Here is a 15,432-nt window from a genome sequence, read left to right as displayed (position 1 = left end):
TTTCATAGGTAAATAATTTTATGGTTAAAGCACCAGGTAATGTCTGCCGTGTTTCATTTCTTTCAGCTATAATCTATTCTCTCACTTCCAATTAAGCACCATCTTGTTGCTTAAACTGCATGCATGTATGAGGGCATGTATTTGTGTGTGTGTGTGGGGGGGAGATTTCTCATGTGTACACTGGTGCGTGTATTCATAGCACAGACACACAGGTGGGCAATGTGCTTCATCCTCTTCTCTTGATCTCTTCTCTCTGACCACACTTTCATAGTATATTTCTAAGGTCAACTCTAAGGTCAACTTCCTTTAGGTTCTCTTCACAGTGTAGTGAGTGTGTCACATATTTTTTTTTTTTTTACTGGAAACATCATCATGTATCTTCCATGTGTAAGATGATACACTTTCTACTGCTTTTAGTTTAAAATCCAAAGTTTTGAGCAAACCTGTGATACGTTATGTCTGTCATTTGAGCTCTGCTTACATCATCAACCTCCTCCGTCAGCACTCATTTCTCTTCCTTTCAGTACTCTCATAGAACTGTCTTCTAATAGTATAAATATAGAGCATTCTGTTCTGTTCATGACCATTATGTATAGTGTTCCCTCTCCCTATGACATTGTTCTTGAGGTTTATGTGTGGCTAACATCTACTGCACCCTTAGATCTCAAAGGGACTTGAGATCTTCCATTTTGCAGCCTCATAAAAATATTATCTGTTCTATCTCCTCATGGCTGATATGGCCATTTTTCCAGCCTGTTTTTCTCAGTAGCATGGCAGATGACTGAGGAGGGTAGAGACTTGCTATTTCTGTCCTTCACAACATTTCTAGGATTAGTTCATTGACTAGCACATTGTTAAACATTGCCTGAAGGAATAAACACATGACAGGAAGTTATACTTGGTTAGACATAAATTGCCACATTGAATCCCTTTCCCTCATTCTCCTGGTACTGCAATCCAAATGAAATGTTAAATATTGCTAAACTGTCACAGTATCCATGCTTCTGCCCAGTGGCTATTACTCTTAGAACTTCTTATATACTACTGTCTTGAAGTTACTGCCATTTAACTAAACATGCAACTTCAGTATTGCCACTTATTGTCCTTCTGTGGATAGTCCATGGTTTATAATGAGTTTAGCATCAGACTTACAGTTTACATCTTTAACCAGATTCCTGTTATTAGCCTAAGTATATTAATGTTCATCATTGTGGACAAAGTGATTACACACGCTCTTGGTTTTACTTTTTGTCCAGCTTGAATTCTATGATCCAGAATTGTCTTCACTCTTAGGAAATTTCTTCAAACCATTGATATTTTTCCTATTTGCTAAACCTCAATCCTAAATAAATTTATCCATTCTTTTGTGTTAAAGTAGCTTAAGGCCACTGAATAATATTTTATAATCTGGAATTTGTTACATGATAATATTAATAGCTTCACTTACTTTATGCCAAGAAAATAGAGAATCTGCACAATATCCTTTGGATAAATTTTTTTTATCACCATATTCAATGGAATTTTTAATTTCACTTTTTCATGTTGGTGCATTTCTGTATTGAATTCATGTATTCACTATTTGCTACAATGATTTGCATACTATTTTCTTTCATGGACTCCCTGAATCTAAACTCTGCCTCATTACTTTTAGTGGATGACCTCACCTTATCTTTCACTGACTGAATTAAAGCCCTCCAATGAACTCTTTTTCTTATTGCCACAATCCTTCTCTAGCAACTCTGGAGGTACTCCCACCGTCACAGTGACAGAACATCCCCCCTGTCACAGTGACAGAATTATCTCTCTGCCCATCAGGGAAAATTTATATGACCATGTATGTTGGACCCCAGCTTCTTCTTTACATACAACTGGCTTTCTATAGGATATTGTTCAATTTCTTATTTCTCTTTATTTTATTTTATTTATTTTATTTATTTTATTTTAGTGTATTTATTTACTTTTTAAACTAACAACAGATTTTTAATGGGTACCAATGGTATACTGCCTGTGTTCTGCACACTGATTGGGTACTATAGGATGGGATTCAAATTTACAACTGGTATAACTCTTTATATATTTCTCAGGTGCTCATGTTTCTTTGGGATTGAGTTGTTCAGATCAGCTTCTGTTCTGTCTGAAAGATACCTTCACTCTTTTATTCACTATCACACTGCATCCACAGTCTCTCTTCCAGAAATGTGTTGAGATCTTCTTCAGTTATCATGAAATCAATTCCAATTTCTTTGCTGAGATGTGTCAATTCTTTTTTGCACTTCTCGACTTCAATTTCAGTGGGGCATCTGTGTGAGGGACATAATTTCATAATATTTTCCTTCCATTCAGGCAGATAGGCCAGGCTGGTAGTCACTTCCTTCTAGATAGCCCAGGCCAGGCCTCAAAGCCAGATTCTTCTGCACTTGGTGGGAGAACATCTTCACCCACAGTTTCATTTTGTCAACATTGTCTGTGGGCAAGTTGGTCTGGTTCCTATATTCAGTGAGGAGGCAGATGAATGGCTCCCAGCGAAAGGCCTCTGTAGTTGTACATACATTTCTCTTTTACACAGTTATCTTCTTCCTCCCTACTGGTCCTTGTAATCCCTCTTCATTGCTCAAAGGTGTTGATGGCTCCCATCTTCAAAAAAAGAAAGAAAAAGAGGATTTTTAGACACCATGTCTTGGGGCACCTACATGGCTCAGTTGGTTAAGCATCCGACGTCAGCTCAGGTCATGATCTCACAGTTCATGAGTTCAAGACGGCATCAGGCTCTGTGCTGACAGCTCAGAGCCTAGAGCCTCCTCCAGATTCTGTGTCTCCTTCTCTGTCCTTCCCCTGTTCTCTCTCTCTCTCTCTCTCTCTCTCTCAAAAACAAATAAACATTTAAAAAAATGTAGACACTGTTTTCTTCAGATCCCTTCCATTCACAGTAACTTCAAAGAGGTATTGCTTATACCCATAATTTCTATTTCTTCATCTCCTATTTCTTAGTCACTACTATTATATATCAAATCTTCCCAAGGCCTTCACTCTTCACTCTACACTATTTACCTAGATGATTTAATCTCCTCATAAGTTGTCAAAAATAATAAAATTTATTCTATTGACTCTGTGCATTTCTCTAATGTGTTAACATCAAAAAAAGTAATTCACCTGTTAGTTCATTGCATGTCATATTTCTACTGGCAATTTTAATTTTTTTATGAATGGTACAAAAAATATTGATGCACCCACATTCTATCATATCTTCTATGTGAAAAAAGGCAGAATTGGCCTTGACATATATTGATTCTCTTCTCAATTCCAAAGCTGCATCGAGTAATGGAAGTTATATGCAACTTTTTCTCAACATTTGTACTTGGATTTTTCTCAAGCATCTTGTTCACCATATTAAAACAAAACAAAACAAAACAAAAGTTTGTGTGTACTTTAGCCATATATGCCGCAACTTCAGTTTTTATTATTTGAAAAACCTCAATTTTCAGAAACTTGGAAGTCGTTGTCAATATTTGCCTTAAACCCACCTTCAGTCATTTAGTAAATTCTACCCCTAATATAATTGTTCATTTAACATTTAGTAAAAAGTATTCATGTACTAACACTTTAGATTTATTCGCATCCATTATCTTAGGTTTATTAGAAAGCAAAACAAAATCAAAAACTGAGTTTGGAACCAGTATTATCCTCAATTTACCCATGAGGGAACTGCAGCAGAAACTTACAAAGTCATCCAGCTTACTAAGTGGGAACCCAAAATTTGATTTAAACTATTCAGGACCTATGCTTTGTTAAGTTTTCTTTTCCTCACACCTTTCATCGAATTCATCTCACACCTTTCATCCAACTCTTAATTCCTTCTATTAATTCTGTACACTGCACATAAGTGATCTTTTAAAAAGATAAATTGAATTATTGATGCTTCTCCTGCTTAAATAATTTAATTGGTTCCCATTCGTGATATAACCTAAAATTCTTCTCAAAATCCATGATACCCTTCTTTAGAGTCTGCAATTTTAAGTTAATTACATGGTATTATGGAATTATAGGCAGAATAACTTCCCCCAAAGGTTCTATGTCCTAATTCCAAAAATCTGTGACTGTTAGGTTGCATGATGAAGAAGTGAATTAAAGATGCAGATGGAATTAAGGCTGCCAATCCAGTGACTTTAAAATAAAGAAATTATCCTGTATTAATCTAGTTGGTCCCATTGTAATCACAAGGGTCTTTAAAAGTGGAGGAAGGAATTGGAAAAAAAAATAAAACAAAAATAAACAAACAAACAAAAGCAAAGAAATAACAGCATGAAAAAGACTGGCATTGCCACTATTGAAGAAATGGTACCATGAACCGAGGAATAGAAGCAGCCTCTGAATGCTGGAAAAGAAAGGAAACAGGTTCTTCTACAGAAAGTCTCCTAAGCATGTAGATATACAGACATCTTAATTTTACCCCAGTATGATTCACTTCAGACCTTCAGAAAAGGAAGATCAACTTTTTTTCTTTTCTTTTTTCTTTTTTTTTTTTTTTAGTTTCTGGGGGCTCCTGGGAGGCTCAATCAGTTAAATATCCGACTTCAGCTCAGGTCATGATCTCACGGTTCATGGGTTCAAGCCCTGAATGGAGCTCCGTGCTGACAATAGAGCCTGGAGCCTGCTTCAGATTCTGTGTCCAATCCCCTCTCTGCCCCTCCCCCTCTTGTACATGCCTGCTCTCTTTCTTTCTGTCTCTCAAAAATAAATAAGATTGTAAATAAATATTACAAAAAACATAATGGGTAAATGTTCCAAGTCTTCATTTAGAACAATGTACAGTATATATTTATAACAAGGAGTAACAGGCACATTTAAGCCAATCTATATTTTCTTGTATTTTAATAATTTTTATAATAATCAATTGTGAGTGTGGGAGGAAACAATGTGTCATCATTATATAAACTTGTATGAGTGTGTTTCCCTTGATAATTGAAGTTAGCAGTTGAAATGGTGAGAGCTATAATAACTAAAGTGAATTTTTTACATTCCTCCCTCTTTACTGTTTTCTTTTTAGAGTATAATCAGTAGCTAGCAAGGAACATAATTTTTCCTAAATTATTTCTTATTAAAAGATAACAATATGAATATTTTGAGATGAGGAAAAAATAAAGGCATCACCTCTAATTTTATCTCAAACTATGCAATATGTGAAGCAATTCCATTCTTACAAGAGATAAAATTGAATAAAAACAGCTTTAAACATGAACAAAGTAAAACTGAGTAATGCTGCAAAATTATATAATGCTTTTCTGATATGTTTAATAAGGAAACTAGGGTAAGGGAAACTAAGCTATTTCCCCTAGAATGTTAAATTAATGACGGGTTTATTTGTGCATACTAAAGGAAAAGAAATGAACTATAAAAATTTTTATATTGTTAACAAAAAACACTTACTGTTTAATATTAGTATTTTTTGGCTACCACAGTGATTTAGCCACATTGATAATCAAATATGAATTTTTATCATTGTAATTAAACTGATGGAATTATATAGATTAAAATGATGCATTCTGTTTTTTATGGTTATCTTTGACAAAACTAAATGCTTATTCTTAAATGTAATATTTCATAATTTTGAAAAATTTTCTCTATTCTATGTTATTCTCATTTCACCTATATATTATTCTACAACTTACTTGCTACTATTTATAATTTTGTCTAAAAATGAGATTATACTTCATACAAATTGTGCATTTCAATTGCTTGTATATAGTGTGAACTCGATAAATTATAGAAGTAATAGCAATAATAGCAAGACTGATACGAGTGGTAATAGTAGAAGTACTTTGGGTACTTGCCATCATTATTTCTATAAATAGCTTTATGATAGCTAGTGAGGTTACACATGAGAGCACATTATGGTGATTATGACTGTGAACTCCAAATTGTTAAAGTTGTAAAGGAAATGATTACATGGTATGAATATTAGATTAAGACTACTGTTTTCAGAGTCACAGATTAAAGTCAAATATATTCTTTTTTGTAGGTTTTTTAAGTTTATCTATTTATTTTGAGAGAGGGACTGTAAGCCGGGGAATGGCAGAGAGAGAGGGGGAGAGAGAAAATGCTAAGCAGGCTCTGTGCTGTCATCGCAGAGCCTGATGTAGGGCTTGAACCCATGAACCTTGAGATCACGACCTGAGCAGAAATCAAGAGTCAGATACTTACGTGACTGAGCCACCCAGGGACCCCTCAAACGTAATTCTAATGTCACCTGATATTCTTACTATATGCATGTTATTGTGCTAAATGCTAATTAAGCAAACTGCCAATTTTAGGCAAATGAACTGATTAACATGAAGCCAAACATCTCAGGGTTCAGTTGAGGAAACAAAATAAGTCATTGGATCCTTCCTCCACCTGAAGTCCCTATTAAAATTCTGATTCCACAACTTGGGAAAAAATTAGATGCCTCATAATTCCTTCTTTCCCATAACAAGTTATATTCCAGTTTGTTTGTTTCCAGGAGAAAAAACTCAAGCTCTCATTTTCATTTCTCCACAGTAGAATATGGTATAGATAGTTTTATACTTTTCACTATTTTCTAAGATTGGGATTATTTTAGTCTGACATTGGGTGGGTTTTTTTGTTGTTTTAATTTTGCTTCTGTTTTAACTTTCCATTTTTTTCTTTTTTTAACTTTTTTCACAGATATTTTAGGATATAATTGACATATGTTAACTCTCATATTGTGTTTTTGATGAAGAAATGAGAGATATAATTGCTACATAAGGGAAACATCTTTAAAGACAATACTACATTTTATTTCGTATTATATCCATGACTTCCAGACCTGAGCACCTAGTAGTGTTCAGTAAATGTCTGTTCAATGAACAAATAAGTGAATATCCACTGATTCCAAATGGGACTCTAGGAAGAAGACATACCTCTTAGTTGGGAAACAGTTAAACACAATGACACATCCAAACTTCAGGATTATCAGTATGTGACATGATGTATTGTTGGTTTTTGAAATCAATTTAGTGGATTGCAGACTACATTTTTTAAAAGTAGAATAATATCAGGTAAATAAATAATGGAATACACTTATTTCATGTTGGGTTACTTCTTACACATTTGTTTCAGTTATATATTGTTAATATCTTCCTTGGGTCATGATGTTGCAAGGGAAAAATTCAAATAGAAATAGCACAAACTGTGCCCCCTTGCTTCAGGAAGTTTCTAGTTCTCCAACCAGTTCCTTCATTACAAGATGTGTCTTACAGTTCATTAGCAACAGATCCAATGTACACTGCTACACATTTCTTGACTTAGAAATATGTGCATGTGTGTATACATGTGGAAAGTATATGAATGAATATTATATTTGTTAATACAAGTGGATTCCTAGTGCCTTGTGTAAGGCAAAAAAAAAAAAAAAACAGTTTGTTCTATATAGAAGTTAAGTTTTCCACTTAGGAAATTTCCTTGTATGTGACTGTAGAATTATCAAATATTATAAGCATTTGCCTTCAGAAAGTTTATGTTCATTCATGAGGCCTTTAAGAGACATACTGCTTGTGTAAACAAACACATCTAATGACTAGTAGTAAAAGGAACATTACACTGGAAATGACCTAAAGTTGATAGAAACTTACATTGAAGTGGGCTTAAATTATCCCCATTTCATCTATCACAGGGTTTAGTGATTTCATGTGACTGATGGTACCTTTCAGGTCACAAAGTAATTTACAATGTATTTTCTTTCTTTTGAGACAAGCTATATAGTAGGTTGGGGGGGTTATAGCTCTTTATATCATTTGAAAGAAACTAATATTATTGCATATTAAGCATTTTAGCTGGGTCAAGTGCTATACTAAGATAATTAGCTTATTTAATCCTCACCAAACCGTATCAGATGGATTCTTTCTTTTAGTCATTTTCCAATGCAGTTGAGGGAGATTAAGTCACTAGCCCAAGGTAACACATTTAGGAAGATGTAGAGTTTGTATTTATACTCAATTCTCTATAACCACAGAGTCTACCATTTTTACTACTATTTGCTATTCTTTTAATAGGTATCTCTTATCTGTCAAGTAGCTTTTATGAGCCTGATCTTATTCAATATTCAGAAAAAATATGTGAGGGGATATTTGCTTTCAACAGAAAAATTATTTTGTCTGATTATAGAAATCCTCATTATAAAATGTCATATAAATACAGGAATAATATTTTTAAAAGTCACCTGAAATATCACCATTTAAATAAATTCAATACAAATTCTTTAAAGCCCACAGCTCTTCCACTGTGATTTTAAATTATACAAACATGTTTTTCCCTTGCCTGAGATATTTGTCTCAAACTTCTGTCTTTTTTAGTAGGCTTCCAGTATTTTCATTAATGAAATGTTCTTTTAAATATTATTGAGAAAGCAAAGAGTCATCTATATCTCATTTTAAAGTTGTCAGAAGTAAATTTACTTCCAAGGTAGCTAGCTGCTTGAACATTTATAAAATTAAGGCTCTTCCATTTTTAATATGAAAAATCTTTTCACCTAAGTATTCTTCAAAGGCCCACCAACCCTCTGAATGCTTTATTACTTTTTACTAAAATGCTCTCTTTGTCATCTGTTTAGCAGAATTTCTTCCAGATATAAAATGTATTGTAAGAATTAGATGTATATCTTGTTTACATTATCAAGACAGTGTTTTATTATTGTCTGTATATTCTGTTCCTATCTACAAGACCATTAGTTAATAAGCGTGGTAGTTCATTTTATGTGTCAACTTGACTGGGCAAAGGAGTGGCCAAAGAGCTAGGGAAACATTATTTCTGGATGTGTCTGTGAAGGTGTTTCTGGAAGAGACTAGCATCTGGATGGAAAGATGAAGTAAAGAAGATTGCCCTCACCAATGCAGGAGGGAATCATCCTACCCACAGGGGGCCTGAATAGAACATAAAGGTGGAGGAAGGATAAACTTACATTCCATTTGAGCTGGGACATCCATCTTCATCTGCCCTCAGACATCAGTGCTCCTGATTCTCAGGGCTTTGGGTTTCCCTAGTTCTCCAGGTTGCAGATGTAAGCTTATGGGACTTCTCAACATCCATAATCCCCTGAGCCAAATCTTCATAATGAATTTCTTTCTCTATAGTTACATATATTCCATTGGTTCTTTTCCATTGGAGAACATGACCAATATAATAGGGCAGGGAGCTGTCTATATTTGTATTGTCATCATGTCATATTTTTTTTTAAATTCTTTTAATGTTTATTTATTTTTGAGAGAGGGAGAGAAAGTGTGAGTGAGGCACTGGCAGGGAGAGAGAGAGAGAGAGAGAGAGAGAGAGAGAGAATCTGAAACAGGCTCCAGACTCTGACCCCTCAGCACAGAGCCCAAGGCAGGCTCAAACCCATGAACAATGAAATCATGACCCGAACTGAAGTCAGACGCTTAAGTGACTGAACCATGCAGATGCCCTGATTTAGTTATTTTAATAATTGTAAGTAATATCAAAGAGAAAAAAATAGAGAATTTAACAAGCTCAGGAAAACCCACTTGTGCTACATCTAGTAAATATAAATCTTTTACATACATGACTATGATTAGTTTGGGAGAAAGAAAGCATTATAGATTGTATTGAAGATCTACACTTCTTTCCAAATACAGCCATTCTAGTCCCCTCCTTCACTTCATGGAAGTAGCATATATCTTAATGTGTTTGAACATCTCCTCCACTCTGGTATATATAATTGTATTAATGATGCAAATGACCATCAAGAATGTAGCATACTTTTAAAGTTCACATAAATGGAATAATACTTTTTTAAATTTTCATTCAAAGTAGACTCACGATATTTCTCCACATTGTTGATTTCCATTTTTTTATTTCATTGGCACTTTAGTATACTATTCATGTCATGTGTGAAGGGAAAAGAATGTGAAATATAATAGCATATTACATTAGAAACCATTGGTTAAGGCATTTTAAGGCATTTTTTCATTCTAGAATTGACATTTTATTGGGAATGTATTTTGCTGAACTATCAAAATAAGAACAAAGAAACTACTTTTGTTTAAATGAAATGACCATAAATGAAATTTAATTGGAACCTTTTCTGTTAGAGTTACACTAAAGTAAAGGCTTAATTGGAGCAGCACTATAGAATTATTTGGTTCTCACACACTTTAAACATTGTATTTGTCCCTCTGTGGGGACAAAACCTGATTGTGAGTCTGTCAAACAGAATAATCCATGCTGTGGGGAACCAGTGGGATATGATAAGTTCTTCACAACGTTGAAAGAATGCCATGATTCAGAAATATGAAAAATATATGAGAATTCTACTGAATGGGACTACTGATTAATTAACCCATTATTTTTATGTGCATAACTCTGAGAATGTCTTTATTTTGTAAATATATGCTGTAGAAGAAAATGCAGTGATTACAGGCTCTAACAAGTAATGACTTTCCTTTTATAATCATCTAGAGGGGGAAATTGGGAAGTCAGAGATTTCTCTGTTCTGTCTTTAGTCTCTTCTTTTGCATCTTCTACCATTTATTTGTATTTGCCATGGCATTCACTCATTCAACCAGTAGTTGTTGAATGACTACCATATAGTAATTATAGAACTCTTCAAATTGTTGGCAACCTAGTGAGCAAGGAGACCTACTGATGTCTTCCTCTGCATTGATTCAAGAGTAATCTTCTTCAAAATATTGAATGTGAACTTTATGGATTTATCTTGGTTGCTAGAATACATACTGTGGTTTCTTCAGGAGAAATGGAAGATCCAGGTAAGACAACTCCGTCTCCAAGACTTGTACCTCTGCTCTGAGGAACTCAGGGTTTCTGCCTGCAATCCTCTTCCTTGGAAGACCTGTCCCGCTCTGGACCCTATAAAATACTCACCACTACCGAGATTTCCTGTGGTTCTCTCCACTAATCTCATCAAGCTCTGCCCCCTCCTCGCCCCCCGCTATTTTATATCAGTTTCTTAAAAAGTCCAGATTCATCCCTGGAACTATTAGCTCCATAGTGTTTCAAAACATATTACTCTTACTTCTGTCCCACAGTCCATAGAATACAGTGTGTACCATGAAGAAAAGGTACTGGAGGATGGACATTGACTCTGTGTTCTAGTCTGGTTTTATAGTTCTCAGTGTGACATTTGAATCTTGTTTGACTTGGTTTCTAATTGCAAAATGAAGATAATCCCTTCCTGTTCAGTGGGTTACTATAAGGTAAAAATTACATAATCAATATTGATTTGTTTGAAAATTCTTAATCATTATACAAAGATGTAATCATATATAGTATATTGATAAGTATTAATATAATTTTTTTTATTTTTAACCTATAATCAGGTATAATTAGTGCTTATAAGGAATAGTATTAATATAATTTTAGATGATAGACTATGTTATTAATATTAGATTCAAATCTGTAAGTAATAATCTCTTTGTATACATAACACAAAATCTTCACAGGATATGCCTTTTAAATTAAAATGCAAGTTTTCGAAGCATGAGTCAGAGATACAATGTGATCGTTAATGGAGCTGTTATAGACTTTTTAATTGGAAAATGAAATAGTCCTAGCCCTAGAGTAAACTTGACACCTTGTTTCTTATCTGAGACTTGATTTTGTGCTATAATTACTTTAGGATCCTATTAAAGTTTCAGGCTAACCAAATGATTGAGCTATACCTGTGAATAAACCTGAACTACGTACAAAGCGAATTCTTTGATAAATATATCCTGCTGATTTGGTTTCAAGGGAATCTGCACTAATTTCAGGTCCTTTTTCATTGAACACCTAAGAGGCAGTCACTTGGAAAGAAGCATCAAAACATGTGCCTTGAGATAAGAAAACAGACTTTCAAAGTGCTAATTTATGACTTGTAATTAGCAGCAATGCTGTTTACTCTGTGTGTTTTCATCCCAGTAAAGTTTGAAACTCTTTCCAGTAACTCAAGATCATTAAATATCAATTCAGTGTCTGGGATAAGTGTTGTGGGAGAAAAAAGGAAAGGAAGAATGTGACCTCTGATTGCAAGGTTTCTAGTCAACCAGGAAGGAAAAAGACATTAATTGAGCCCCAATTATTTTCTAGGAAATAGGAAAAGGACTATTTTATCTAATTTAATCCTTATAATCAAGTTTAGAGGAGGATACTGTGGAGGATACCCTCTCATTTAATTATCTTAAGCTAGTCTAGGAAAAGAACATTTTAATTTCCTTTTGGGGATAAACAAATTCAGTTGAATGGTTCATAAAACGACCCTTTTGAGCATTCAGTCCAAAATCATACAATTTTTATGTGTCAGAACTGATAGCTTCTATCATGCTGTCTCTTAAAATAAGGGTTAAAATGTGTATATGTGGGGGTTCCTGGGTGGCTCAGTCCGTTAAGCTGCTGACTCTTGATCTCAGCTCCTGTCTTGATCTTAGTGTTGTGAGTTCAAGCCCCATGTTAGCCAGCATGGACCCTTCTTCTTTTTTTTTTTTTAATGTTTATTTATTTTTGAGACAGACAGAGCATGAGGGGGGAGAGGCAGAGAGAAGGAGACAGAATCTAAAGCAGACTCCAGGCTCTGAGCTGTCAGCACAGTGGGACTCAAACTCACAGACTGTGATATCATGACCTGAGCCAAAGCCAGACGCTTAACCAACTGAGGTGCCCAGGTACTCCATGTGGATGCTACTTAAAAAAATGTGTGAATGTATATATACATATGTATGTGTATTTATTAATGAATTGAAAGTAATGCATATTATATATGCATATATATATCTATATATAGATATATATCAATACTTGTAGCAACTGAAAGATATAGCAATGAACAAAGGAGGCAAATCCTTGCCCACATAGACTTACTTTTTAGAGAGAGAGAGAATTACAATATAGTGTAATAAATATATAATACAATTTCAGTTAGCATTTCATTGATGCTTTCAAGAAAAATAAAGCAAAGGGATTAAGATTGATGGGGACAGGCATTTTAGAGTATCTGGATAAGGTCTAACTGAAAAAATGACATTTGCCTAGAAACTAGAACAAAACGTAGGAGAGAATCTTAGAAGTAAATCCGAGCCAGAAAAAGCAGCAAGTGAAAATGCTTCAAATTTGGACAAAACATGAAATATGTAAAGAATAGAAAGATGGTTGATTTGGACCAAGCAAACAAGAAAAATGGTGCAAATTGTAGCATAATCGTTATTAAATTTTATACCCCCAATCCATGGTGAATAATTTGAATTTTATTCTATGTGTGTTGGAAAGCTTTTAAAATCTTTTGAGCATAATTTTGACCTGATTCAATTCAAATGAAAATAAAACAAAACAAAACTAAACAAACAAGGAAGAAAACCAAGGAGATTGGCTTCAGGCACTGAGGAGATTAGGACTCCAGTGTTGGTTGCTGTTAGCAGGAGACAGGTACAGTGTTATGAAGGTGGTCTAGGTGAGAGGTTACAACTGCTTGGACTAGAGTCGTGACAGGAGGTAAAGAGAAAATGATTGAATTCAGAATACATTTTGCCATTTGCAATGGTGTGGATGAAGCTAGAAAGTATTGTGTTAGCAAAATAGACCTCAGAGAAAGACACCATATGATTTCATTTCTATGTGGAATTTAAGAAACAAAACAAAGGAGCATAAGAAAAATAAGAGAGAGAGGTAAGGGGTGCCTGGGTGGCTCAGTTAAGTGTCTGACTTTGGCTCAGGTCATGATTTTACTGCTCATGAGTTCAAGCCCCACATTGGGCTTTGTGCTGATAGCTCAGAGCCTGGAGCCTGCTTCTGATTCTGTGTCTCTCTCTCTGCCCCTTCTTCACTTGTGCTCCGTGTCTTTCTCTCTCTCAAAATTAAATAATCATAAAAAAACTATATAAAAATTTAAAAACAAGAGCGAGAGGTAAACCGAGAAACAGACTCTTAACCAAGGAGAACAAACTGATGGTTACCAGAGGGAGGTGGGTGGGTGGAGGGATGGGTGAAATAAGTGATGGGGATTAAGGAGGGCACTCTCTGGGATGAGTACCTGGTGATGTATGGAAGTGCTGACTCATTAAATTGTACACCTGAAACTAATATTAAACTATATGTTAACTAACTGCAATTTAAATTTAAAAAAAAAACAATGTATTTTGAAGATAACCATGATATTCTTGTGTACATTAAATTAGATAATGAATGTAAGAGTTTTATCAAGCTTTTGGTATCAAGATGGTAGGCAACTATTAAAGACTGGAAAAAAATCATGGAATTAAAAGCATTATATCTTAAAGCCAATATAGAAAATTCTTTAAATTTCTACTCAAAATTAAAGATACAGTAGTCAGCAAATTTATTTTTATTGTTAATCTTTTTATTAATAAAATATATTGAAAATTGGATATAGTTCTTAATTTTTTGTTTTATATTTTCTTTGTGCATTTAAAATGGGAATGCCTTATTGTTTAAATATGGAAGTGTCCAGAAATTAATATCATCTTTTTAGAATATGCTTATATAGTGTGTTGGTGCCTTAAAATGTGTATCAGTCACACATATAATTTCATTTTATACTGAATTCTAGTGTGTGTGTGTGTGTGTGTGTGTGTATGTGTGTGTTGGGTATAGGACTATGTTGTTTGAGCCTTTGGGGTTATTTAGTATTCTCAGGGTATGATACCCATGTAAATAATTACAGAATTAGAAATTTCTCAGAGTAAACCCACATGGGACCACTGTTCAAACCTGCCTGTCAGAACAAATGATATATAATTTGTGCAGATCAAAGTAGTAAATTTTAATTAGTGATGGTGCAGTTAATAATAAACTGGGAGCATGTTATATTAGACTGATACTGAATTGGGTCAAACAAACAAACAAAACTGTGGTTAACAAGCAAAGTGAAAGAAAAGCAAAAGACCTGTAGGCTTCTGCTTCTCACATAGTAAACTGGCTCAGCTCATCTCTATCATAGGGCAGAACCTGTTTATCAGGAGGTAGCCAGATGCTCACCTTCCAATGTTGGTGATCTCCTTCAAGACTTCACTAGTTTTCTTCAACTGTTAAATAGAACTACAAAAACTTGCTTTTGGAGGGAGGTGAAAATTGAGAAGTGCAACTTATGTTTAAGTCATTACCCTGTAGCCTATTAAGCTTCAGAGTAAGACACTGGAATTATTTTGGGTCACTAGGGTTATATGTATGTTGTAGTATAATAAAAGAATGTTCATATATTATGCAGTTTTCATAGAGAAATAAATGTTTTAAAGGAAATTTTAAATTTTCCTTCCAAAAAATGCCTCACACATTTGAATTAGAGAACCTAAGGAATAAAAGTTGGGAGAGACCTTTAGCATAGTGCTTCTCAAATTTTAATGTGCATACAAATCACTCAGGGGTTTATGTTAACATGCAAATTCTGACTCAGGAATTTTGGGAAAGTACCTAAGATTCTGT

The 15,432-nt window shown here is 34.3% G+C and overlaps 1 long non-coding RNA gene across 1 annotated transcript in view; it reads right to left on the bottom strand.

Moving 5' to 3' along the window:
• Positions 1-2,142: 2,142 nt before the first annotated feature.
• Positions 2,143-15,432, bottom strand: part of LOC120223892 — a 37,727-nt gene continuing 24,437 nt past the window's right edge. The window contains exon 4 of the long non-coding RNA XR_005526398.1: positions 2,143-2,634. This is a non-coding gene — a long non-coding RNA (uncharacterized LOC120223892). The remainder of the gene's footprint in view (positions 2,635-15,432) is intronic.

The sequence above is a fragment of the Hyaena hyaena genome, unplaced genomic scaffold (genome assembly GCF_003009895.1).
Source record: "Hyaena hyaena isolate Hyena2069 unplaced genomic scaffold, ASM300989v1 scaffold_1059, whole genome shotgun sequence".
In the NCBI taxonomy this organism is placed as follows: Eukaryota; Metazoa; Chordata; class Mammalia; order Carnivora; family Hyaenidae; genus Hyaena; species Hyaena hyaena.
Note: the sequence above shows the minus strand (reverse complement) of the source record. Positions and strands in the feature narration are given on the sequence as shown.